The sequence below is a fragment of the Muscardinus avellanarius genome (assembly GCF_963383645.1).
Source record: "Muscardinus avellanarius genome assembly, chromosome: 10".
Taxonomy (NCBI): domain Eukaryota; kingdom Metazoa; phylum Chordata; class Mammalia; order Rodentia; family Gliridae; genus Muscardinus; species Muscardinus avellanarius.
In genome coordinates, this window is record NC_137796.1 from 47,366,830 (window position 1) to 47,394,004 (window position 27,175).

The window sequence follows — 27,175 nt, forward strand, 5'->3', positions numbered from 1 at the left end:
CTTTTTAAAAATAGTCCCAACCTCTTATAAACAAGGAAGAAAACAAATATGTATGTATAAACAATTTACCAAGTGAGAACACAGATCTATAAAGCAACTTTGGAAAGATTGACAAAAAATATATTACAAGCTGGATGTGGTGGCGCTCACTTGTAATCCCAGCATTTGGGAGGCTGACCAGAGGATCACGGTTCGCGGACAGCCTCAGCTACTTAGTGAGGCTCTTAGCAATTCAGTGAGACCCTATTTCAAAATAAAGAATAAAAAATAGGGCAGGGGGTGTAGCTCGGAGGTAGAATGCATCTGGTTTCTATCCCCAGTACCACAAAAATAGAAAAAATAGTATATTACAACTGCTTTTGCGCTTATTGCTCCTTCTAAGCCCCATTTTGAAGTCACATTTGAAAATATATTTCAGAAGGTATTTACAGTCATACAATTGCTTCTCTACAAAAGAATGATTAGTTTACAGAAACTTAACTTGGAATAAATTAAAGCTAATAACAAAAGCTTCTTTAAAAAGAGAATTTCAAGCCGGGAGTGGTGGCACATGCTTGTAATCCCTGCGCTTGGGAGGCAGAGACAGGAGGATCACAGGTTCGAAGCCAGCCTTGCTGGCTTAAGAGACCGTGTTTCCAAATAATAATATAAAAAATAGGTGTCTGGGAGTGTAGACCAGAGATAAAAGGGTTTCCAGGAACCCCAGTACCATAAAAAAAAGAGAGAGAATTTCAAAAGCAAAGAAATTATACAATTTCAGAACTGTTTATTTAAAATCCTTCTATGGGGCTGGGGAAGGAGGGGTATTTCAGTTGTAGAGTGCTTGTCTAGCATGCTTGAGACCCTGGATTTCATTCCCAGCACTGGAGAAAATAAAATCCTTCTAGATGTGAAAAGGTTAGGTTTTCTCATGAGCTGGGTTTTAAGAGCACTTTCACCTTTTTCACGTCTGCAGACAGTGGTGACTTGTCAAAGGTCAGGCAGGGTTCAATCCTGTTTCGGAGCACAACAGGCTGCTGCATGCCTAACTTCAACCTCTGCAACTGAGTAGTACAGACATTAAACAACCAGCATCTGCCCTGAGCTATCAGCACAGAGTCCAAGAACTTCACAGAGAAGAAAATAGAAGGCTCCAATGGAAACACCTGGGTATACATGCTTACCTGAAACACCAAAACTACCCAAATGAAAAGATTGTTTACTGCCCCCCCCCCGTAAATTCTCTGAATTAGTAATCACTAGATAATTTCTAAAAGCATGTCTTTGGGCAAAGTTCCCCATTCAAGGAGTTTCTCTTTTAATCTCAAGTATGGAAGGAGGAAGGAGAAAGATTTTAAGAGTAAATAGTTTTCCCTCCTATTTTTTTAAAGGGCTTATTATACCTGCTGCAGATCAGAAGTTCCATCAGCTCTCAAAGGATCAGGATTTAAAAATTGTAATAATCTGTAAAATGGTTTAAAAAACATTTAAAGAAATAAATATCTGTTTCCTCAACTGAGCAGTTATTTTAATTCAATTTTAATTCAATTTGGATCCAATGTATTCCAAAGCACAGCTATAAAAGCATGTGTGTTCTATTTTGTTTTGTTCAATTAAGAAATGAGGGCCAAGCAGAGCCCTCATATCTGGCGCATGCTTGTAATCCCAACGCTTGGGAGGCTGAGACAGGAGGATCGCGCAGGTTCGAATTCAGCCTCAGCTACTTAGTGAGGCTCTCAGCAACTTAGTGAGACCCTGTTTCCAAATAAAGTATAAAATAGGTCTGGGAGTATACCCCGGAGGTAGAAAAGCCCCTGGGTCCCACCCCACACACAAACAAAAAATAAAAAATAAATTAAAAAGATATGTGGGTCATAATTGAATGATTGAAGAGCGTGGTGTGTCCCCCAGTAGCATGGAAACACGCGGAGATGCATAGTAAATATATTATGGATATCTTTATTCGTGGAAGATCGGCCTCCAGCCCCCCGCGTGGGGGGCTAGTGGCGGGGGAGAGAGTGCGTCCCTCCCTCTCGGGCTCCTCTCTGAACTCTGCTCTTCAGGGCCAGGAGGCCTGGTCCCCGGAATCGCAGGGCTCCACCTCCTAGCTTCCGGCCCTGCCCCAACCTTACAATAATGACCATGTCAGTTTCAGAAAGAACTTGTCCACTGCCATGTCTGCTAACTCAGTGGAAAACAAATTTAAAATTGCTTTCCACAAGACCCGAGCCGAACTCCAATATGGGTAAGAACTAGTAACAGGAGCAGAGAATTCACATGTCATTTTCAGTGGTGAGGACTTTGTCAGAAAGATGGATAGATTAGCCAGGCATGGTAGCTCATGCTTGGGAGGCTGAGATAGGAGGATCACAGGTTCAAAGCTAGCCTCAGCAAATTAGTGAGGCCCTCTGCAATCTAGTGAGGCTGTTTCAAAATAAAGCATAAAAATAGGGCTAGGTTGTAGCTCAGAGGTAGACTGCCCTGGGGCTCAATCCCCAGAAATCCCCCCCCAAACCAAAAAATAGATGTTTTTTATACATCAAACTGCACTCTTTCCTGGCCTTCCTTTTTTTTCCTTTTTTTTTTTTTCTTTATCCTCCTTCTTAAGAGTATTAGGAGATTGCCCTGCTAGCTTTAAGATTAGACCTGGCCTTGGGACAGGGCCAGGAGAAAGGCAGAGGGGAAAAAAAAAAGAAAAACAATGGAATTCCTCACACTCTGGCTTAAAGGGCTCCTCCTCTTAGTCCTTTGGCTTAGAAAGGGAGCCTCCAATATGCAAACTTAACATCAGATAACTAGGATCAAGCAAACACCAAGCCACAAAAAAAAAAGCCACAAAAGATCAACTATACCCAATTCATTCTGTGAAATTGTTCACTTCACTAAAAGAATGAGGGAGGGAGGAAGAAAATGACTACTTACACTGGAAGGGAGATTTAAACAGAAAACCATACCCCAGTGAACTGAATAGAAAAAAAACCTTAAAGTCTGTGTACTAGTATTGGGAAGAGGGTTTAAAATGTAGTTATGTGTCAGTATTGGGAAAGATTTCCAATTTTATAATATATCTTCTTTACTAAGAAAGCCAGGGCTAGCTAGCAAGAAAGAAAGGCTAGAGCCAGGAAAAATGTGTTTCCTTGCAACAATTTCACACATTTTGGGGGAGAAGAGGAAAGGTAAAAGCCTGTGTCTGGAAACAGAGATGCCTCCCCCCCTCAGGCCATAAATCTGAGCCTGTGTTTGGAGACAGATGCCTCCCCCTTTAAGCCATAAAATCAATAGGCTGGAGAGAGAACAGAAGCAGAGCCAGGGCTGGAGATAAGGGGTAACATAATCTCCAGAAATCAGAGGGACCTGCTGGACTTAGGATAAAAACTCAGTAAACTGGAGTTCTTTGGCATTTTCATTCGAATTGCCCCCCTGTGCCCCTCTGTGGCACAGGGCTATAACTATCTCTATATTTCTATCTTTTTAATAAACTTCTTTAAATCTTCAGCAGCTGTCCAAGCGATGAATACTTATTCTTAGCTTAGGACAAGAATCCACGGTTTTTCTGTTTGTCTGTCTGTGTGATGGTGGTGGGGGATTACTTCTCCTCACACACACACACACCACGCACATTTCCACCCGCAACCTATCCCGCAACAGTCTGTAAGAGACTGGGGGGAAACATTTTTATGCAAATGTGGGTTTGTAAATAAAACATGTAAATTCTTCCTGCTTATAATTTTTATTACAATTTAATTCAATAAACAATTCAGACAAAAAAATCCTTACTTCACACAGACATTCTTATCATATTCTCTCTTCTCAGTCAGTCTTAGTGGCTTCTCATTTGGCCTCTGATTGGAACGACTAAAAATAAAATATACATGCACATATATATTAACATTTGTGAACCCACTTACCCCAACCCTAAGAATATCTTTATTTTCTGGGGAAATTTTTTAAAACTTACCATTGAAGAATTAGTTGATCTGTGAGAACTGAGGTTAAGCTGGGTAAGTATGCAAATCATATTTATGAACTAATTGTACTAGTATTGGGAAGAGGTTTTAAAATGTATTAATATATCAGTATTGGGAAAGATTTCCAATTTTAAAAACACATCTCCTGTATACTAAAGAAAGCCAGGGCTAGCAAAAAAGGAGGGACTTTTAATTTATATTTCTAAAGAAGAGGAAGAAAGTTGGAGCCAGAGATGGGAGGAAATCCCAGATCCTGGAGAAAGTTTACACATCTTGGGGGATGGACAAAAGGTGGTCGGAGATGGGGCTGTCCCCCCCCCTTCCAGGGCAAATCCACCTGGAGACAGCAGAGCCAAGGCTAGAGATAAGGTAGCATATCTATAGATCAAAGGACCTGCTGTGGACTTGGTCCGGATAAAACACTTAAACTGGAGTTCTCTGGTATTTTCATTCGAATTGCCCCCCAGTGCCTGCCTGCCTGCCCCTCCCTCCCTCTCCCTCCTCTCTCTCTCTCTCTCTCTCTCTCTCTCTCTCTGGCACTGGGCTGTAACTATATCCTGTATTTCTATCTTTTTAATAAACTTCTTTAAATCTTCAGCAACTGTCCAAGCTATGCATATTTATTCTTAGCTTAGGACAAGAATCCACGGTTTTTCTGTTTTTGTTTGTGTGGTTGTGGTGGAGGAATTACTTCTCCCCTCACACACGAAACACATTTCATCCACAACACTAATGCTTCTGGTGCCTGTCACATACCACTAATTACAACTAGAAACTCTGAGTAAGGAAACAAAGTATTGGTATAGTGAAGAAAAACCATTTGAAATTAGTCAAAATCCTGGAGAGTTTCTTGAGGTTCTTCTTTATTGGATGTAAACACCAAAAATTCTGAGAGGGGCTAGCAATGTAACTCAGTGGAAGAGCACTTGCTTCGAATTTACAGGGATACTGGGTTCAATCCCCAGTACCACACACACACACACACACACACACACACACACACACACAAAGTTATGAAAGAGGCTCCCTTTCTAAGCCAAAGGACTAAGAGGAAGGGCCCTTTAAGCCAGTGTGAGGAATTCCATTGTTTTTCTTTTTTTTTTCCTCTGCCTCTCTCCTGGCCCTGTCCCAAGGCCAGCTCTAATCTTAAAGCTAGCAAGGCAATCTCCTAAGACTCTTAAAAAAAAAAAAAAAAACAAAATCTCTATCGCTGCAGCCAGAGGAACTGGGAAATGGAAACTTTATGGTTCAAACAATGCAAGGAAAAATCTCCATAGCCCTTCTTCCCTTAATCCTACTGCTATTTTGCTCCAAAGTGGCCCAAGCAAAGACTGTACCACAGTTTCTCCAAGAGAAACTGTCTATGTGGCCAGAGGAATAGGGAGAAGAAATTAGAGAGTGTGAGGGAAATCCTAGAAACAAAGAGAGAAAGCTGGGAAGGGCCCCCTACTGCTGACTGTGACCCAACAAGAGTCTCAGCTCAGGCTAGGCATGGTGGTGTATGCTTTTAATCCCAGTACTTGGAAGGCTGAAACAGGAGGATCGCAGATTCAAGGCCCGCCTCAGCTACTTAGTGAGGCTCTCCGCAATTTAATGAGACCTTGTTTCAAAATAAAGAAAAAAAATAGGGCTGGGGGTGTAGCTTGGAGGTAGAATGCCCCTGGGTTCCATCCCACTACCACAAAAAACAAACAAACAAAAGCAACTGGGCACAGTGGTGCAAGCCAGTAACCCCAGTACTTGGGAGGCTGAGTCCAGCAGATTGCAGGCTTGAGGACAGCCTTGATAAGTCATGAGACTCTCAGCAACCTCGTAAGACCCTGCTTCAAAATAAAAACGAGTAGGGGTTGGTGGCACACACTTGTAATCCCAGTACTTGGAAAGCTGAGACTGAAAGATCACAGATTCAGGGCCAGCCTTAGCAACTTAGCAAGATCTTCAAAATAAAATAAAATAAAAGTGAAATAAGGGTGTAGCTCAAAATTAGAATGCCCCTGGGTTTGAGACAGGAGCCCAGGATGGCACTACTTAGTCCCAGTCATGTGGGGCCCAAAACGGTATCAACCAGTCCCAACCACGTGGAGCCTAAGATGGTGCTGCTCAGTCTTGGCCACATGGAAGCTAATACAGGAAATCCAGCTCAGGAAGCAGAAATGAAATCCCATTTTGGTACCCTGCCTGTTCTTGATTCAATCAAATTCTGACTAGGCCTATATAATCTGTATTATATAGCCATTCAGGGTTCACACTAGGAGCTTTGCTCTCTAAGTGTCACCAGTGAATAAAGAGAACTACTATAGCCGTATCCAGCCTGTCTCTTGTTCTCTATGAACCAAAGCCTCCTGCGACATTTGGCGAGGCAGCCAAGAGGTACTTTTGGGGCAGTCTGGTCCCAGAGACAGGACCCAGGATGTTTTGCCTCCTCCAGTCTGTGACTTGGGAATTAGGTGTGGGAGACCTTGCCCAGAGATGGTTGGCTCTAGGACTGAGGACTGAGGAAGAAGGGGCTGATCACTTCCTTAGGAATTCCCCAAGTAGTGTTAGTAGTGTCAAGGGACACAAAACTGGAATTGAGTTCAGGATTCAGGTTGGGTTAGGTTTAGGTTGGGTGTCTGTGAATGGTAAGTCCAAGTATTTAACTGAGATGGACACCAAAGCCAGACTCCAGGTTGTACCTTACCGGGCCAAAACGAGTGTTGAGCCTACTGCCTGGATCCAGGGCCACCCTGTAATGGCTAACTGGCAATCCATCAAGGACCTAAAAAGTCCTTGGTCTAAACAAGGTGTGATGGTGCACACTTATAATCCTGGTACTTGGGAGGCTGAGACTTGGAGGACTGCAAGTTCAATGACTGTCTCAACAATTTAGCAACCTAGTGAGATCCTGTTTCCAAATAAGAAATAAAATTGAAGGCAGGCGTGGTGGTACATGCTTGAAATCCCAGTACTTGGGAGGCTGAGACAGAAGAATCGTATGTTCACAGACAGCCTCAGCTACTTAGTGAAACCCTCTGCAACTAGTGAGAACTTGTTTCAAAATATAGAATAAGCCAAAAATGGTGGCACACGCTTGTAATCCCAGTACTTGGGAGGCTGAGACAGGAGGATCGTGCAGGTTCGAAGCCAGCCTCAGCTACTTAAGTGAGGCTCACAGCAACTTAGTGAGACCCTGTTTCCAAATAAAACATAAAATTGGTCTGGGAGTGTAGCCCAGAGGTGAAAAGCCCCTGGGTTCCATGCCCAGTACAGAAAGAAAGAGAATAAAAGATAGGGCTGGAAGGTAAAGAATAAAATAAAAAGTACAGCTCAGAGGTAGAATACCTGTGGGTTCCGCTGCCAGTACTGCAAAAAAGAAAAAAAAGTTGGTCTGAAAATATAGCTCGGAGACAGAAAGCCTCTGGGTTCAATTCCCAGTAACTAACACACACAAAGGTGCGCGCGCGCGCACACACACACACACACGTCTTTGGGGTGACCAGATTGGAGGTTGATACTGCTCTGCCTATGCCAAAGAATGGCTGATGGCTGGGTACCACAAAGTGAGTGCTGTCTGTTTTCTGTTTTAGGTGTTCCTGCTCTAGTCTAGACTCTTTAGGTGGGAATGGGGTGGGGGAGCAAGCCTGCTCCCCTGGACCTCATGATCAGGAAATTTGGAGTGGCTTATACAGGTGGTTATAGATTCAAGCTAACCCCAGGAAAGTTACGTACTTTGCTGAGGTGGAATGGCCAGCCCTCAGAGAGCTCATTAGACCTGGCCACCACCTGATGAACTTGGGATCAAGTCACAGGCAGTCCAGCACATCTGCACCAGTTTCCCTACATAGACACCTGGCTCAAGTAGTTCAGACTCCTCCTTCATGGTTAAAAGGTCCAGTCTCTCAGATCTTGTCAAGGAAAAGGGAGCTATTGGCCAGGCAGGAAAGCAAAGGCAACACCCAGATGAAACCCAGATACTACTCATTTTGGAAAGTCCCCTGGAGAAGCCACACCTGCTGTTATATATTCCACAGCTTGTGTGGCACCTACAGGCTACACTGGCACCTTCAACACCTCCTCCAGGCCCCTCGGACCAGCCCTCAAGTCCAGAGGCAGAAACCCCAACTCCGCCATCTTCCTGTGTCATTCCCACAACAACATCTGTGCCACAGACAAGTCTTCCCCCTTATCCAGCACCTTCAATATACCCACCACTGCAGATAACAACTGGCCATTCCTAGAATTTGAGATCCCATGACCAACTCAGTGAAGGTCCTGTTCATGAAACACCACTGCCATCTGGTAGCCAGTTTTCCCTCAGGCAGCTCAGCCCTTCCCTCCAAAATGAATAAATATGGACAGCCACAGCCGAGTCAGCCAACATTTGTGTACCAGCCCTTTACTACAACTGACCTTCTCAATTGGAAAATCATACTCTTATACTGAAAAGCTGAAGGCCGTGGCCAACCTCCTCCAAACCATCTTCCAAATGCACAAACCTAAATGGTCAGCTCCTTCTGACTCTTTTCAATACTGAAGAAAAGAACCATGTTTTGCAATCAGCAGCCACTTGGCCAAAGAATATGACCCCAAACAATGCCCTAAACCCCCAGGCCTATGTTCAACAATGCCTCCCGACAATAGACACCCACTGGCACCCAAATAACCCTGAAGACATCGCATACTGGAGTGCCGAGATTCCTCGGCATCTGCGTGAAGATTTCCCACGCAGTTAATTGGCTGGACCTCAAAGTGAGTGAAAGCCCCGAGGGGAGGTGTTGTCTCTGGCCAAAGTACTCCCCCACTCTTAGATATTCTTTCATAACTATTATTCTTTTGGTAATGATTCTTTTAACTTTCCACACGAATTGCTCCGGTTATGTAAGATCAGGACTGTGAGAGAAACTGAGTCTGTGGAAAATAAACTTTCTGGTAATTTGTCTAAGCCTCTAAACGTCCTCGGCTTTGCTCAAATGGTAATAAAATCTAGTCAGAATTCAGATGCTGTGGAAAACATTCCAGTAACAGCAATTACAAAACGCATATTTCCCCTCTATCTCTGACCTTCATTCTAATCATTAACTTACAATAAAAGCCCTAAAAGGAAGGCAACCCGGTGCCTCTGTTTACCCCTCTCCTTGTGATCCTGCCTAGATACAGAGAAGATAAACTTTGTGTATGATTTCAAAGCAGCCTAGTTGATGAGCAGCTAATACTGCCCAATACAATAGAGCTGAAGGCTAGGAAGATTCTTGACCTTTACACCCAGTATGAGCGCTGCCCGAGACAGGGAGGCGCCACGTGGCTAAGAAATGGACATGTCAGAACAAAGGACAGATATAATAAATGTGTAAGTGTGAAAGAAAGGAAATAATGGTGAGAGTAAGAAAGGATTTTTATATGAAGAAGAGCTTATCCTAAGATTGTCCCAAATGGGAAAAAGAGAATCAGGGTAATCAGAAAAGAAAAGGATATTGCAAAGGATCTGTGATAGGAATAAGGATTATTTATAAGATGAATAGGCTTCTAATAAGCCTATCGTTTGAGGAAAAGTGCTCTGCAGCTAGGGAAGTACATTTGACAACTAAATCTAAAAACTTCATGTTATTTTTTGGTGGTTATCTGCCAAACTGTGATGTGAGCTTGCTTAAGCTTTCAGACTTTAGAAGGCAATGCGGACGACACCTGGGAGACTTCCATCGCATCCCCCTGGATCACCATATCTCTAGAGATGGAAAGTTCCAAAAAAGTTAAAGAAGATTCCATGAGAGGCCTATTCTCCAAGCCCTGGGCATGCCTGTGTCTTCTGGAATTTGCCCTTTGGAGCTGCCTGCCTGCAAGGGCAGCTAGATCTGCCGCAAGATCCGGAGAAGATCCGGAGCTAATCTCTTGAATGCCGGACTAGTTTTTTTTACTTTGTTTACATGTCATTCACTATTGTTTTGCAGTGATTGCACTCCTTTCTTTTTTCTACTATTAATCTCACTGGTGAAGGATATAAATTTTCTGGGTTCTTGTAATAAAGTGTCAATCGCTCAAGAAGCTTTTGTCCATGTCAGATTCTTTCCCGAAGTGCCATGAATAGGAACTTAAAGGAATTTATTTCATAGAAGGGAAAGAATCGCTGCAGATAAGTGACTGCAGAACTGCACCCGTATCCTTGCCCATCTTTCTGAAATAAATCTCGAGCGGACTCACCGGCCATTCCGACTGAGCCAGTCTGCCACACTGGAGGTGTACAAAGAGGCTCTCCCCAGGGACTTCAAAAGGGGGCTTTCCAGGTCACCAATGCTGCCAAGGTCAGAGAGATTCTTCAAACATCCAACAAGAGAGCCCTGTGCTTTGAGACTTATCACACATTTACTCCTTTTGACCCCAAGGCATCCAAAAACCAGCAAATGGTTAACATCACCTCTGTTAGAGAGCTAGTGACATCCTTTGCAAGCTGCAGAAACTGAAGTATGCAAGAATGGATGCTTTCTAATTCCATTTAGGTAGCAAAGAAGGTCTTAACTAACCAAGACATCAAAGAAAAACAGAAGCCAGATTGGAAAATGGGATGAAAAGCTCACCTATCTCAGAAGCATGGAGTTCACTGCTCCATGGTGAGCCTAACCAAGAACCAATTAGATAGGGGTGCCTTCGGTTCTGACACCCAGGGCCACCCAAGGAAAAGAGAGCTCCTCTCCAACATGACCAATGTACATTCTGTAAAGAACTTGGGCACTGGAAAAACTAATGCCCTAAAAAAGATCAAGGGCCCCAAAAGGAGCCATCAAGCTCCTTTCCTGGCATTCAGCCAGACTAGTCGGTTTGATAACTAAAGGGAACTGGGCCCTGAAGCCCCGAAGTGGCCCATGATCCAAATGAGAGTGGGAGGGGACAGAGATACACACCTCCAACTCCTCATTGATACTAGAGCTGAGCACTCGGTGGTCACCAGTCCAATAACCTCCTCACCAACCAACATGTCAACATAACTGGCCCAAGAAAGTCTGTCAGCAAACATTCCTTCTCCAACCCCTGTCAATGAAGCCTAGGAGGAAGGGAAGTCACTTGCTAATTTCTACATAAGCCAGACTATTTGGTTCTGCTTCTGGGTAGAGATCTCCTTGGCAAACTCAGAGCAACCATCACTTTCTCTAAGAAAGATAAACTGAAGTTCTCAGTGCCAACCTCTCAGCTGATTTGCTTTTTCCAAATGACCCAAAAGGAAAGTGGAGATTGAGGGGCAGAAAAGGGAGGTCCATCAGTCCAGAGGTAGCAGCCTGGTGGCCCACAGTCTGGTTCAAGGACAGTCACCTGGAATGGCCAGATTCCAAGCACCAGTGGACACTGAACTTCATCATGACACCTGACCAGTGCAGTTATGGTAGTACCCAATTTCCTGACTGGCCCTAGAGGGAATTCAGGCCTACCTAGAGAGGCTCCAACAACATGGCATCATCACACCATGTCAATCCCAGTGGAACTCTTGCCAGCCTAAAAGCCAGAAACCCAGGACTACCAAGTGGTGCAGGACTTACAAGCCTTCAACCTAGCCACCATCACCCTACATCCTACTATGCCTAACCTATACACACTTCTCAGTGTGCTCCCAGCCACCACTGTACCAATATTGGGAATGGCCTACAAAGATTTGAGAAAGCTATGATTATTAATATATTTCAAAAATTGGGTGAGGGACAAATCTGTGCAAGGACTTGGTTTCTGCCTAAAAGCAGACAACTACTCCAATGTAAATTAACCTAGCTAAAAGCAATTAATCAGTCAATAGGAGAGGAGAACTAGGCCTGTCTCTATCTAAAGACAGATCTTAGTTGAGGAGAACTAGGCCTTTATCTAAAGACAGATCCACATGATTGGATAAGCTAGATAAGATGGTAGGAGGGGTCGACCTTCATGAAAGTAGACACCTCGCCACATCTATTTGGGGGAGGTACCTTACAGTGTAAGAGGAGGTACCTTACAGGGACGTTCACTATGACAGAATATGTAAACAAGATGGAGGTCATGGGTATAAAAGTCCGGTCCACGTGCGATCCCTTTGGTGTATTCATTTCGAGTCACCCCGCCCCCATGCCATTTTGACATGGGGCTGTATTTCTATCTCCTGTATTTCTATCTTTTCCTCTTTTTCTGTTTTTCTGTTTTTTTGTTTCTTTGGGGAGTTTTTGGGAAATTATTCCCAGGGGCCTAACAAAGATCCCTGGGGACAGTTTCCCAAACCATAACAACCATGACCTGGTTCATGTGCCTAGACCTGAAAGACACCTTCTTCAGTATCTCTCTAGCTTCCCCGAGCCAAGAACTGTTTGCTTTTGGGTGGGAAGATCCAAAATATGAAACCAAAAGCCAGTTCCCCTAGACTCAATTGCCCCAAGGATTTAAAATTCCCCTATAAGCCGGGCGTGGTGGCGCACGCTTGTAATCCCCGCGCTTGGGAGGCAGAGACAGGAGGATCGCGCAGGTTCGAAGCTAGCTGCGCGTGCTGGCTTAGGAGACCCTGTTTCCAAATAAAAATGTAAAAATAGGTCTGGGAGTGTAGCCCGGAGGTAGAAGGGCTTCCAGGAACCCCAGTACCACCAAAAAATAAAAAATAAATAAATAAATAAATAAAAATAAATAAATAAAATTCCCCTATAACTTTCAGAGAAGCCCTGGCCTGTGACCTCAAGTCCTTTCCATCCCACTCCTTGGGTTTCACCCTCCTCCAATATGTTGACATGAGACTTTTGAAAGCTGTGCTTAAGGAAAAGGCTAGCTGCTCACCCTCCTAGAGCACTGTGGTTAAAAAGTCTCTAAAAAGAAAGCCCAGGCCTGTCAACAAAAGTAAAATATCTGAGGTTCACCATGTAGAGAGGGGAAAAACTATTATTGAAAGGACAAAAAGAGGCAGTCCAAGCTACTCCAGTGCCCACTAACTAGAGAACCCTCCAGAAATTCCTGGCAGCAGTAGGATTCTGTTGCATCTGGATTCCAAACTTGCTGCCACAGCAAAACCATTCTACACATCTACAAAGTAGGGAGATAAAGACCCCTTTGTATGGGAAAAAGAGCAGACAGGCCTTTGAGCAATTCAAAAGGCAACTATTAACTGCCCCGCCCTAGAGCTCCTGGACCTAGAAAAGCCTTTCACCTTATTTGCATCAGAAAGAAGGAAAACAGCAACCAGGGTTCTGGCCCAGGGGGGTCTTAGTATCAACTAGTCGCTTACCTCTCAGAACAACTGGACCACTGATGCTGGATGGCCACCTTGCTTGTGGGCCCTTGTAACAATGGCCCTTCTTGTCCAAGAAGCTGACAAGTTACCCCTGGGACAAAACTTTCAAGTCAAAATTCCCCATTCTGTACTCTAGAGGACACCACTGGCTAATCAATGCCTGGCTTACCAAATACCAGGTTGCTTTGTGAAAATCCTGGAATAAAGTTGGGGACAGTACACACACTAAATCCAAACATTCTGCTACCACTTAGTGATCATTGTGCCGATATTGGGAAATGTCTTTGGTACTAATTTCAGAAACGTCTTTGGTACTAATTTCAACATGTATTAACTTCAAATGCTTTGGCATTAATTTTAAAATATAGAAAGTAGTTAGAGCTTGGGTGTTGTGCAGGCACTCAGGCAGAAAAGAAACCCTGAAGAGTTCCCCAGAATAGAGGTAGCTGAGGGCCTTTGCATTCTAAAGACAAGTTTTACATAATAATAACTTCTAGGACAAGCTAAAAGTCTGCAAGGATGTGGGAGGATGCCACAAGCCTTCAAGAGATCCCCGACTTCAATAATCAAAACATTTTGAGGTTTAACAAAAGGCTTAGGTCTTTACCAGAGACAGGGCGGGCCTACAGGAAGAAATTATCCCATCAAAAGACTTGCCCCATGGATTGACATCTATGTCGGGTCAGAAAGATAACTGGTTAAGCAAAGATGCAAGATAACATTCTTTATAAAAACTGTTCTGTATCCAAAAACTTCAGTAACTTATTTTCAAGTTACTCTACTACATCCCTCATGTAGTGCTTTAATTTCTGTTCTATCTTTCTGCCTTTATAATAATATAATTGCTTAAGCTTACAGCAGAGGAGTTTGGGTTATTCTTTTTCTAAAACAGCTTAGAACAAGAACCCGCAGCTACATCTCACACAGGTACAGTTTTGCTGTCCTACTGTAACAGTTTTGGGTGCATAACAATAATCAGCCGATCTATGACTTTGAGAAAGTGCTGGCACAAACCTATTCCAGGAGGTCAGACTTAAAAGACCATCCCTACTCTGACCAGATTTAGAAATGTTCACAGATGGGAGTAGCTCCATAAATTAATAGGGAAAACAGCAAGCCAGGTATGGAAAAATCTTAGAGGCATATCCCTTCCTGGGCAGTTTGTCCACCCAAAAGGCTGAGTAAACTGTCCTAGCCTGGGTACTAGAGTTGGAGGGCAGATCAAATAGTTAACATATACATCGACTCTAAGTATGCTTCTTTTTAACTCTACAAGTTCATAGAGCTCTTTGTAAGGAAAAGGGGCTGTTAAACTTTGGAGAAAGGACCACACCCTCAAGAGATCCTAAAACTGCTTGAAGCTATTTAGAAATCAACAAAGGTGACCAACATGCACTTGTAGATAGCATCAAAGAGAGACAAGTCACAGGTTCTTGAACACTCAGAAGCCCCTCGTAATGCTGAACCATCTGCTAGTGCCCCTACTCCTACCCTAGGTACCTAACCATGTCCCCTCCCACGAGCCCCAAGAGTGGAGCAGTTAAGAAGAGAAAAGGCAACTGAAACCCCAGGGAAATGGATGTCATTGCCTAATAGCTGCAAAGTCATTCCTTACAAGCTTGGGCCAATTATTGTGCAGGAGGTACATGAATCTACTCATATCAGGCCAAAAAAAAAAAAAAACTGAAAAGCTGCTTGGCTAGTATTACTACAAACATCATCTAGCAACCCTAGTAAAAGGGGTTGTGCAGCAGTGTATGACCTGTAGCAAACAAAAACAATCCTGATCAAGGACCTAAACTCCCTCCAGGAATACAGGATATAGGAGTGGCCTCCTTTAAAAGTGTATAAATTGACTTTTCTAAACTGCCAAAATATAATGGATATTGATACCTTCTAGTTATAGTATGTGCTCAGAATAGATGAATAGATGAGTAGAAGTATACCCCTGCCAGACAGAAAAGGTCAGGGAAGTAACTTGAACCTTACTCAGAAAAATCATTCCTAGATATGAACTGCCCTTAAACACAGGGTCAGAAAATGCACCAGCCTCCGTCACAGATTATGGCAGCATGAGTATCATCTGGAAGTTGCATCCTGTATACATTCAGGCAATGTAGAAAGGATGAAGAGAGCCATCAAAACTGAATTAGAAATGATTTGTCAGAAAACCAAGCTAACTTGGGTCCAAGCCTTCCCCTTAGTCCTGTTTAAGATTAAATGTATTCCCATTAAGAGAATAGGATATTCTCCCTATGAGATGAAGTCTGCTCAACTCCCTCCTATCCTCCAAGGTCTTCCAGGAAGGCTATGTGAAATAGAAGTTCATAGGCTTATGAGAAAACTGGGAGAGGTCACCCATTACCTACATAAATGGGTGCTAGATAGAACATCAGTTAGTTTTTAACTACCTCAGTCCATTACTATGAGCCTGGAGATTGGAATCAAGCTCCTCTCAAGGCAAAGTGGAGAGGACCCTTTACTATTATCTTAACTACCCCCTCAGCTTCAAGAGTAGACAGTACAGCTGCCTGGATCCATCACAACCACCTCAAAAGGGCCACCCCAGAACCACGATGGGAAGCTGTAATGAGCCCCAACATCACTTCCACCTGCGCCTCTGAAAGACATCATGCCTTTTTCCAATCACACCCAGGAAGCTGACAGGTCCACATGTGGCTGAACAATGAGGACTCTTCTCATTGCCTCTCCTTACTTAAAATCTCCTTTGTCTCAGGGACCCCATGTACTCAGTTATCAACCCTTCTGAGTAGGCAGAATACTTCAGACCTTCACTTCCTATATCCGTGTCAATCGGGCCTGCAAACAGTTAAATTTCAGCAAAGACATTTATACAGAGGGGAGACATTTATACTACAGGAAAATGATGTTTGTGTTGAGGCAAGAGCCAACTATGTCCTTGAAGAAGACTCTTGGCTAAAAGCTTAAGGACAAGATAGAAGACCAAAGCTTTCTTTGCAGGCCCCTCTCTGAGATGAACAAAGCAGGGTCTCTCCTGGCAGCTAAGACCACCAGATAAGGCAGCTAAGTCCATCAAGACATCGCTACCCAGTCCCAACCACGTGGAGTCTAAGATGGTACCACCTAGTCCCAGCCATGTGGAGGCTAATACAGAAAATCTAGCTCACAAAGCAAAATAAAACCTGAAGCAAGCCTCCTCACCACCCCATACTGGTACTCCTGCCTGTTACTGATCCACTAAAAACCTATCCCACATGGGGCTATATAATTTGTATGACAATGCCATTTGGGGCTGAGACTTGAAACTTTGCTCTCTGAGCCTCAATAGGGAATAAAAAGAACTCTTATATCCTCCTCCAGCCTCTGTCTCTTGTTCTTCATGGACCAAAGCTTCTTGCAATAGGTTCAATCCTCAGTACTACAATTACTAAATAAATAAAATAGAGCTGGGGGTACAGCTCAGAGGTAGAACACCCCTGGGTTGAATTCACAGTGTTTGTCTCTCACTCTACACACACACACACACACACACACACACACACACACACACACACACACAAGTTGAACATCTGCAGAACAACAAAAAGCAGCACACCAAAGGCTTATAAACTGAGCAAACACTACAACTATTCACAGAAAGGGAGACCAAATCCAAGGTCTGAACCTACTAACAAAGCTGCTGCCTCCTGCTAACATAAACAACTAGCCTTCTCTAGAGAGCTTTAACAGAAACCAGAATTTCACAACATATGGTTCAAAATATCCAGAATACAATCCAAGGTTGTTCAAAAGACAAAGAACCAGAAAAATCAGATCAACTACAACCAAACCAAGATGGCTCTTAAGTGAAACTTACCAAAAACTTTAACACAATTACAACTATGCTCTATTAGAAAAGCTTACCACTTTTGAATGAAAAAAGAAATAAAAGTTCTCAGCAAAGAAATGTAAACTATAAAAATAATCACATAAAAAGATGGGTTCAATAGCAAAATGGAATGACAGAAGAGATAGATTAGTAGAATTATTCATCTGAAAAATGGCAAGAAAGAAAGGTTTAAAATAAGAATAGCCACCAGGACCCTGGGGACAATTATCAAAATGTCTGAAGTTTTATCAGAGTCTCAAAAAGGAAAGAGAACCCAGCACTTGGGAGGCTGAGTAAGAAGGATCGCAGGTTCAAGGCTGATCTCAGGAACTTAGAGGACCTCATTAACCTAGTGACACCCTTCTTCAAAATAAAAAATAAACCAAGGCATGGTGGCACACGCTTGTAATCCCAGTACTTGAGAGGCTGAGACAGAAGGATCCCGTATTCACAGATAGCCTCAGCTACTGAGGCCCTCTGCAACTTAGTGAGATCTTGTTTCAAAATAAAAGAATAAAAAATAGAACTGGAGGTGTAGCTTGAAGGTAGAATACCCCTAGGTTCAATCCCCAGTACTACAATAAATAAATAACAAATAAATAAAAAAGATTAGGGGTATAGCTCAGAGGCAGAATGCCTTTGTATTCAATCTCTAGTACAAAAAAAAAAAAAGAAGAAGAAAAAAAGGGGAAGAGACTGGTTTTAAAATTTTTCCAGTAATAGCAGTGTTCCTGCTATAGTTTGAATATTTTTGTTTACTCCTGATTTCATGTTGGAACTTAGTCCCTAACACAACAGCACTGAAAGTTGGAGGACTCCTGGGAGGTGTTCAGACCACCAGGAGCAATATGCCCTCAACGGAGCTTGTGGGAGTAATTCCTCTCTCTTGCTTTCCCACCATGCAAGAAACAGCATTCCTCCCCTGTAGAAGACAGAGTATGCAAGGTACCATCTTATAAGCTGAGACCAGGGGTTTAACAGGAACCAAAACTACCAGCGCCTTGATCTTTAACTTCTCCACCTCCAAAACTGTGGAAAATAAATGTCTTTATAAATTACCCAGTCTAGCTGGGCGTGGTGGTGGATACTTGTAATCCCAGTACTTGGGAGGCTGAAACAGGAGAACAGTTCTCAGCCAGCCTAAGCTACATAGGCCCTCCACAACTTAGTGATACCGTTTCAAAATAAAGAATAAAAAACGGGCTAAGGGTGTAGCTTAAGGGTAGAATGCCCCGGGTTCAATCCCCAGTGCTGCAAATAAATAAACAAATAAATAAATACATAGCCCAATCTGTGGCATTTTTTTTACAGTAGTACAAAATAGACTAAGACTCTTCCTTAAATTGAAGACAGAAAGCTACAAAGAACCTTAATAACCCAAGCCTAAGAAACATGAGAAAAACCTAACTAAGACATATAAAAACTAAATTACTCAAACTGATAATACAAAGAAAATATTAAAAGCAGTCAAGGGAAAAGGTATGTTGTAAAGAGAAAGAGATGACAGTAGATTTTGCATGAGGAATAATACAAGCAGGAAGATAGTGGAGCTATTAATAAGGTACCCTGTAAGGTAGTTACAGAAAAGTACTGCCAACCTACAATAGTATATCTAGCAACATTTTTTTAAACAGGACACTAAACATTTCAGACATACAAAATTGAAAGAGTTCATCATCAAGAGACCTGCAATAAAAAATGTTTTAAAAAGCCCGTTAAGTCAGGCATGATAGCATACATCTGTAATCCCAGTATTTGAGAGGCTGAGATAGGAGGATCATAGGTTCAAGACAAGCTTCAGTAACTTAGCAAGCCTCTCAGAATCACATACACACAAAAAGCCCTTTTGGGTAGAAGAAAAGACTACCAGATGGAAACAAGGATCTATACCAACAAGTGAACAGCACCAATGTAACTACAGAGGTAAATATCCCAAAAGTAATTTTTAAATAAAAATGTTAAGCAGATTCCAGCATTTGTAGCACCTACAAAAATAAAATATATGACAACCATAGTATAAAGTCCAAGAGTAGAAAAAAATCAATGTTAAGTTCTTATATATCAAGTGGGCTATGACATCATTCTGTGATTTGCATTAATATCACTGATGAAGATAGGGTTACAGTTAAAAACCTGTAAGAAGATAGAAAACAATTCTCTGCTTTCCACCAACTTGTAGCTCACCAAATGGTACTGCCATCTGGCCCACATTTACCCATCTTTCATGCCAACCTTATGTCAACTTTCAGTAAACTGCACCTACCTTACAGAAACTTTGTTCAAAAGGTAACAAGGGGAATACTGTAGGGCCACTACCAGTTCTTGGTGCACCGTGCTGCTTATCCAGTTGTCATAACATTATTCCTTTATACCAATAGATTATGTTCAATCAAGATTTCCTGGACTACCCTTTTTGGAAATGGAACTTTTCTTTCATCAACCTTTCCTATCATCAACACTATACAGTCCACATTTGTATATTCAATCAACAAGAGACTGAAAATATTTAGAAAAAATAAACTGAGTCTGTACAAAACATGTATAGGCTTTTTTCTTGTCATTATTATCTATACATTTTAACTACTTATATAGCTATATAGAGAGTGATGACTATGCAAATCTACATATTACAATAAGACTAGTTAATTACAGTGAATTTCCAAATCATACCTTGCTAGTGGTATATCTGGATCAGCATATATGGTTATACCTCTATTTGATGGCCAGCAAGCTGAAGAGTCAATATACTGTAAGATAAATTTTAAAAAGAATATGTATGCCAGTACCCCCAAAAAATATGTATGCTTAGCAAGACACACATTCTGTTGAAACAAAGGTACAATGAAAATTATCACAAACAACCACTTCAAACAATTTTCATGCATACACAGATAAGGAGAGATAAAGAAGTGGAAATGTTAATTAATTTGCCATCACTATAATCAATAGATTAAAATGTCCAATAGCAGGCAGCTGCATTTCAGATAATCAGTTTTTAAAATGTCCTGAAGTTATTTTCATCTGTCTTGGTGAAAGGACTGGAAGGCAGATTAGAAGTGAAATTAACTTTTAGTGTCCCAGAATCCCAGATTTTCACAACCTTGTTAAAATAAAAACAAAATCCCAATTTTAGAGCAGTCACTAGTCACCAAAGACAAGAGCTTGACAAAAGAGGGGAGTTGGAGTTCCCTTCTTTCAAAATAAGCAAACCTACAACTACATTTTTTTCACACAAAAAAATGTATCACAGCCAAGAATTTCTGAGTAAAAAACAAACTCTGGTTCCTAATAGACTATTACTAGCATTATATAAGTTTTATATTTAATATGCATTTTAAGAATACAACCTTATTCGTATCTTTTAAAGAAATGCATGCTTCCCTTTTTTCAGATGTTTTAGGTGAATCTCCCAAAGAATCCATATTATATTTTATAGCTTTATCTGAAAATAAAAGTAGCAATAAAACGTTACCATAAGAAATGTCATTAGAAAACAGAACAAAAAAAGAATATAGAAAAAACAAATGCTATTAGAAAAATCTTAATACATTAAATAATGGAATAGGGGGCCGTGGATGGGGGTCGCGCGGGGCACACCGGAATAATGGAATAGGGGGCCGTGGGTGGGGGTCGCGCGGGGCACACCGGACCCCCTCGGGTCACAATCCCCTGGGCCCCGGGCGGGGGTCTCGCCAGAAGAACCGGGGCCCGGGCCACAGGACCCTGGGCCCTGGGTGAGGGTCATGCGGGGCATGCCAGACCCCCAGAAGAACCGGAGCCCGGGTTGCAAGGCCCTGGGCCCTAAGCAGGGGTCGCACGAGGCACGCCAGATCCCCAGAAGAACCAGGGTCCGGGCCGCAGTGCTACCAAGTGCCTGATCCCACAATCTCCTCAAACCACACATACTGTCTTCTCTTATTTAAAAAAAAAAAAGCCGGGCGTAGTGGCGCATGCTTGTAATGCCCACGCTTGGGAGGCGGAGACAGGAGGATAGTGCAGATTTAAAGCCAGCCGCGCTGGCTTAAGAGACCCTGTTTCCAAATAAAAGAATAAAATAGGTCTGGGAGCATAGCCCGGAGGAAGAAGGGTTTCCAGGAACCCCAGTACCACACCAAAATAAATAAATAAATAAATAACAAATAAACAAATAAAAATTTAAAAAAAGGAAAAAGAAAAGAAAAGTATTGGAGAGAGTTCAAGATGGCTGCGACAGCTGCCAGGATACTGTAGATGCGGACAAAACTTATCCAACTGAACTGTAACTTTTAGAACATTTCCCCACGAAGGAGGACTGCTTCTTCTCTACATTCTTAAGAATCCTGGACATCACATGTAAGGAGAGAATTTAGCAGAGACCTAGGAGGAAGGCAGTGTTGGAAGCAGTGGCCGCAATGGCAGTGGAGACTTGTATTTGGGGGAGGCAGAAATCTGATCCTACCAACCTTATCTTCTGGAGAAATTACCCCAAATGTCGAATGCTGCCGTCACACATGCTTAGGAACACTGGACAATATGCAGAGTGGGAAAAAAGCTTGGGAAAGATTTGAAATGGTGGAGGCAGGGGCGATGGCAGTGGCCAGTACTCAGAGGAGGCAGAAATCTGATGCATTACACCTGGAACTTTTGAAGAAATAACCCCAGAGGCAGAATGCTACCACCACGCACCCTGGGAAACATGGGACAACCTCCTGGGTGAAGAGGGTGCTCGGATTAGAGCCTACCCAGGGTTGAGATCGGTGACGGGGACAGCAAAGCTGGGATTGGAGCTTGCCGTGAGTCAGGGCTGGTGCTGGGGCCTCTGAGGCCAGGATGGGAGCCTACCGAGGGGTTAGGCTGCTGCTGGGGCCAGTGAGGCCAGGATTGGAGCCTGCCGTGAGGCAAAGCCACTACTGAGGCATCCGAGGCTGGGATCGGAGCCTGCCGAGGGGTTAGGCCGGTGCGGGGGCCAACAAGGCTGGGATTGGAGCCTGCCATGAGGCAAGGCCAGTGCTGCTGCCTCCGAGGCCGGGATTGGAGCCTGCCAAGGGGTTAGGCTGGTGCCAGGTCAGTGAGGCTGGGATCGGAGCCTGCCGTGAGGCAAGGCCACTACTGAGGCCTTCGAGGCGGGAATCGGAGCCTGCCGAGGGGTTAGGCCGGTGCTGGGGCCAGCGAGTCCGGGATCGGAGCCTGCCGTGAGGCAAGGCCGGTGCTGAGGCCTCCGAGGCCGGGATTGGAACCTGCCGAGGGGTTAGGCCAGTGCCGGGGCCAGCGAGGCCGGGATCGGAGCCTGCCATGAGGCAGGGCTGGTGGTGGGGCCTCCGAGGCCAGTATAGGAGCCTGCTGACGGGTTAGGCCGGTGCTGGGGCCAGCGAGTCCGGGATCGGAGCCTGCCGTGAGGCAAGGCCGGTGCTGAGGCCTCCGAGGCAGGAATCGGAGCCTGCCGAGGGGTTAGGCCGGTGCTGGGGCCAGCGAGTCCGGGATCGGAGCCTGCCGTGAGGCAAGGCCGGTGCTGAGGCCTCCGAGGCCGGGATTGGAACCTGCCGAGGGGTTAGGCCAGTGCCGGGGCCAGCGAGACCGGGATCGGAGCCTGCCATGAGGCAGGGCTGGTGGTGGGGCCTCCGAGGCCAGTATAGGAGCCTGCTGAGGGGTTAGGCCGGTGCTGGGGCCAGCGAGTCTGGGATCGGAGCCTGCCGTGAGGCAAGGCCGGTGCTGAGGCCTCCGAGGCGGGAATCGGAGCCTGCCGAGGGGTTAGGCCGGTGCTGGGGCCAGCGAGTCCGGGATCGGAGCCTGCTGTGAGGCAAGGCCGGTGCTGAGGCCTCCGAGGCTGGGATTGGAACCTGCCATGAGGCAGGGCTGGTGGTGGGGCCTCCGAGGCCAGTATAGGAGCCTGCTGAGGGGTTAGGCCGGTGCTGGGGCCAGCGAGTCCGGGATCGGAGCCTGCCGTGAGGCAAGGCCGGTGCTGAGGCCTCCGAGGCCGGGATTGGAACCTGCCGAGGTATTAGGCTGGTGCCGGGGCCAATAAGGGCGGGATTGGAGCCTGCCGTGAGGCAGGGCCAGTGCTGGGGCCTCCGAGGCTGGGATCGGGGCTGCTGAGAAATTAGGCTGGTGCCAGGGTCAGCAAGGCCAGGATCAGAGCCTGCCATGAGGCAAGGCCGCTACTGGGGCCTCCGAGGTCGGGATCGGAGCCTACCGATAGTTAGCCGGTGCTGGGGCCAGCGAGGCCAGGATAGGAGCCTGCCTTGAAGCAAGGCCGGTGCTGGGGCCTCCGAGGCCTGGGTTGGAGCCCACCAAGGGGTAAGGCCGGTGCCGGGGCCAGCGAGGCTGGGATCGGAGCCTGCCATGAGGCAGGGCTGGTGGTGGGGCCTCCGAGGCCAGTATAGGAGCCTGCTGAGGGGTTAGGCCAGTGCCGGAGTCAGCGAGGATGGGATCAGAGCCTGCCTTGAGGCAAGGCCGGTGCTGGGGACTTTGAGGCCGGGATCGGAGCCAGATGAGGGGTTAGGCCAGTGCAGGGGCCAGCGCGGCCAGGATCGGGGCCTCCCATGAGGCAAGGCCGGTGCTGGAGCCAGCGAGGTCGGGATCAGAGTCCTCTGGGTGGCCAGGCCACTACTGGGGCAGTCAAGAGAGGGATCGAAACTTGTAATGCGGCATGCACAGAAAAATATCACAGAAATTAAAAACCAAATGCTCCGGCCCCTGGGCCCCTGAACCTGGGCAGGTGGGCAGGCACTGGTGGGGCGCCTGAGGCGACCCCCCTCTCCTCCACCCGGAAGGACCCCATGGTCTGGGCCCCTGGGCCCCCAACCTTGGGCGGGTGGGCAGGCGCTGACGGGGCGCCCCTAGGCGACACCCCTCTCCTCCACCCAGTAGGACCCCGTGGTCCGGGCCCCTGGGCCCCCGACCCTGGGCGGGTGGGCAGGCGCTGGCGGGGCGCCCCTAGTCAAACCCCTCTCCACCCGGAAGGACCCTGTAAGAAAGGAAAAGAAAAAAAAAAGGAAAATATCAGAGAAGGGTCAAGGAGGTGGCGGGTGCCAGGATACTGGAGATGCAGACAAAACTTATCCAAATGAACTGGAATTATTGGAAAAATTCCCCGCTAAGGAGGACTGCTTCTTCTCTACATTGTTAAGAATCTTGGACCTCACCTGTAAGGAGAGAGACTTTAGCGGAGACCAAGGAGAAAGGTGGTGCTGAAAGCGGTCTCCGCGTTGGCGGTGGAGAATTGTATTCAGGAGAAGCAGAAATCGGAGCCTACCAACCTTATTTATTTATTTATTTTTTTTAGAAATTACACCAAAAGTTGAATGCTACCGTCGCACATGCTTAGGAAGACTGGACAACATTCAGAGTGGAAAAAGAGCTTGGGAAAGATTTGAAATGGTGGAGGCAGTGGCAATGGCAGTGGCCAGTACTCAGGGGAGGCAGAGATCTGATACATTACACCTGGAACTCTTGAAGTAATGACCCCAGAGGCAGAATGCTACTACCACCATGCACCCTCGAGAACGTACGACAAATAGCTGGGCAAAGAGGGTGCTCGGATTAGAGCCTGCCGAGGGGTGAGGTCGGCGACGGGCACGGCAAAGCTGAGATCGGAGCCTGCCATGAGGCAAGGCTGGTGCTGTGGCCTCCGAGGCCGGGATCAGAACCTGCCGAGGGGTTAGGCTGGTGCCGGGGCCAACGGCCAGCATCGGAGCCTTCCATGAGGCAAGGCCGTTATTGAGGCCTCCAAGGCCGGGATCGGAGCCTGCTGAGGGGTTAGGCCGGTGCTGGGGCCAGCGAGGCCGGGATCGGAGCCTGCTGCGAGGCAAGGCCGATGCTGGGGCCTCCGAGGCCGGGATCAGAGCCTGCTGAGGGGTTAGGCTGGTGCCGGGGCCACTGGCCGGCATCGGAGCCTTCCGTGAGGCAAGGCCGCTACTGAAGCCTCCGAGGCCTGGATCGGAGCCTGCCGAGGGGTTAGGCCGATGCCGGGGCCATCGGCTAACATCAGAGCCTGCCATGAGAAAGGCCAGTGCTGGGGCCTCCGAGGCCGGGATCGGAGCCTGCCGAGGGGTTAGGCCGGTGCTGGGGCCAGCGAGGCCAGGATCGGAGCCTGCCGCGAGTCAAGGCCGATGCTGGGACCTCCGAGGCCGGGATCAGAGCCTGCTGATGGGTTAGGCTGGTGCTGGGGCCACTGGCCGGCATCGGAGCCTTCTGTGAGGCAAGGCCACTACTGAGGCCTCCGAGGCCTGGATCGGAGCCTGCTGAGGGGTTAGGCCAATGCTAGGGCCATCGGCTAACATCGGAGCCTGCCATGAGAAAGGCCAGTGCTGGGGCCTCCGAGGCCGGGATCGGAGCCTGCCGAGGGGTTAGGCCGGTGCTGGGGCCAACGGCCGGCACCGGAGCCTTCTGTGAGGAAAGGCCATTATTGAGGCCTCTGAGGCCGGGATCGGAGCCTGCCGAGGGGTTAGGCCGGTGCCGGGGCCACTGGCCGGCATCAAAGCCTTCTGTGAGGCAAAGCCGCTATTGAGGCCTCTGAGGCTGGGATTGGAGCCTGCCTAGGGGTTAGGCCGGTGCTGGGCCAGCGAGGCCAGGATCGGAGCCTGCCATGAGGCAAGGCCGGTGCTGGGGCCTCCGAGGCCAGGATCGGAGCCTGTTGTGAGGCAAGGCCAGTGCTGGGGCCTCCGAGGCTGGGATCGGAGCCTGCCAAGGGGTTAGGCCGGTGCAGGGGCCACTGACCGGCATCAGAGCCTTTCGTGAGGCAAAGCCGCTATTGAGGCCTCTGAGGCCGGGATTAGAGCCTGCCGAGGGGTTAGGCCGGTGCTGGGGCCAGCAAGGCCGGGATCGGAGCCTGCCGTGAGGCAAGGCCGGTGCTGGGGCCTCCGAGGCCAGGATCGGAGCCTGTTGTGAGGCAAGGCCAGTGCTGGGGCCTCCGAGGCTGGGATCGGAGCCTGCCAAGGGGTTAGGCCGGTGCAGGGGCCACTGACCGGCATCAGAGCCTTTCGTGAGGCAAAGTCGCTATTGAGGCCTCTGAGGCCGGGATTAGAGCCTGCCGAGGGGTTAGGCCGGTGCTGGGGCCAGCAAGGCCGGGATCGGAGCCTGCCGTGAGGCAAGGCTGGTGCTGGGGCCTCCGAGGCCAGGATTGGAGCCTACCGTGAGGCAAGGCCGGTGCTGGGGCCTCTGAGGCTGGGATTGGAGCCTGCCGAGGGGTTAGGACGGTGCTGAAGCCAATGGCTGGCATCAGAGCCTTCCGTGAGGCAAGGCCGTTATTGAGGCCTCCAAGGCTGGGATAGGAGCCTGCCAAGGGGTTAGGCCGGTGCTGGGGCAAGCGAGGCCGGGATCGAAGCCTGCCGCGAGGCAAGGCCGGTGCTGGGGCCTCCGAGGCTGGGATCAGAGCCTGCTGAGGGGTTAGGCCAGTGCCGGGGCCACTGGCCGGCATCGGAGCCTTCCGTGAGGCAAGGCCGCTATTGAGGCCTCTGAGGCCGGGATTGGAGCCTGCCAAGGGGTTAGGCCGGTGCCAACAAGGCCAGGATCGGAGCCCGCGGTGAGGCAAGGCCAGTGCTGGGGCCTCCGAGTCCAGGATTGGAGTCTGCCGAGGGGTCAGGCCGGTGCCAGGGACAGCGTGGCTGGGATCGGAGCCTGCCATGAGGCAAGGCCGGTGCTGGGGCCTCCGAGGCCGGGATCGGAGCCTGCCGAGGGGTCAGGCCGGTGCCAGGGTCAGCGTGGCCGGGATCTGAGCCTGCTGTGAGGCATGGCCGGTGCTGGGGCCTCCGAGGCCGGGATCGGAGCCTGCCGAGGGGTTAGGCCGGTGCTGGGGCCAGTGAGGCAGGGATCGGAGCCTGCCACGAACAAGGCTGGTGCTGGATCCTCCGAGGCCAGGATCAGAGCCTGCTGAGGGGTTAGGCCGGTGCCAGGGCCACTGGCAGGCATCGGAGCCTTCCGTGAGGCAAGGCCGCTACTGAGGCCTCCGAGGCCTGGATCGGAGCCTGCCGAGGGGTTAGGCCGATGCCGGGGCCATCAGCTAACATCGGAGTCTGCCGTGAGGAAGGCCGGTGCTGGGGCCTCCGAGGCTGGGATCGGAGCCAGTAAGGGGTTAGGCCAGTGTCGGGGCTAGCAAGGCCAGAACCAGGGCCTTCCGTGAGGCAAGGCTGCTGCTTGAGCCAGCAAGGTCTGGATCAGTCCACCGGGTAGCCAGGCCACTACTGGGGCCATCAAGAGTGGGAT

At 47.3% G+C, this 27,175-nt stretch overlaps 1 pseudogene across 1 annotated transcript in view; it reads right to left on the reverse strand.

Annotated features, from left to right (window-relative positions):
- LOC308268421 (putative ATP-dependent RNA helicase TDRD12) overlaps positions 1-27,175 on the reverse strand; it is a 110,646-nt pseudogene that overhangs the window by 46,500 nt on the left and 36,971 nt on the right. The window contains exons 9-13 of the transcript in view: positions 20,344-20,438; positions 19,667-19,743; positions 3,757-3,834; positions 1,383-1,443; positions 939-1,043 (exon numbers count right to left, since the gene is read on the reverse strand). The product of the transcript in view is annotated as a putative ATP-dependent RNA helicase TDRD12 (transcript). The remainder of the gene's footprint in view (positions 1-938; positions 1,044-1,382; positions 1,444-3,756; positions 3,835-19,666; positions 19,744-20,343; positions 20,439-27,175) is intronic.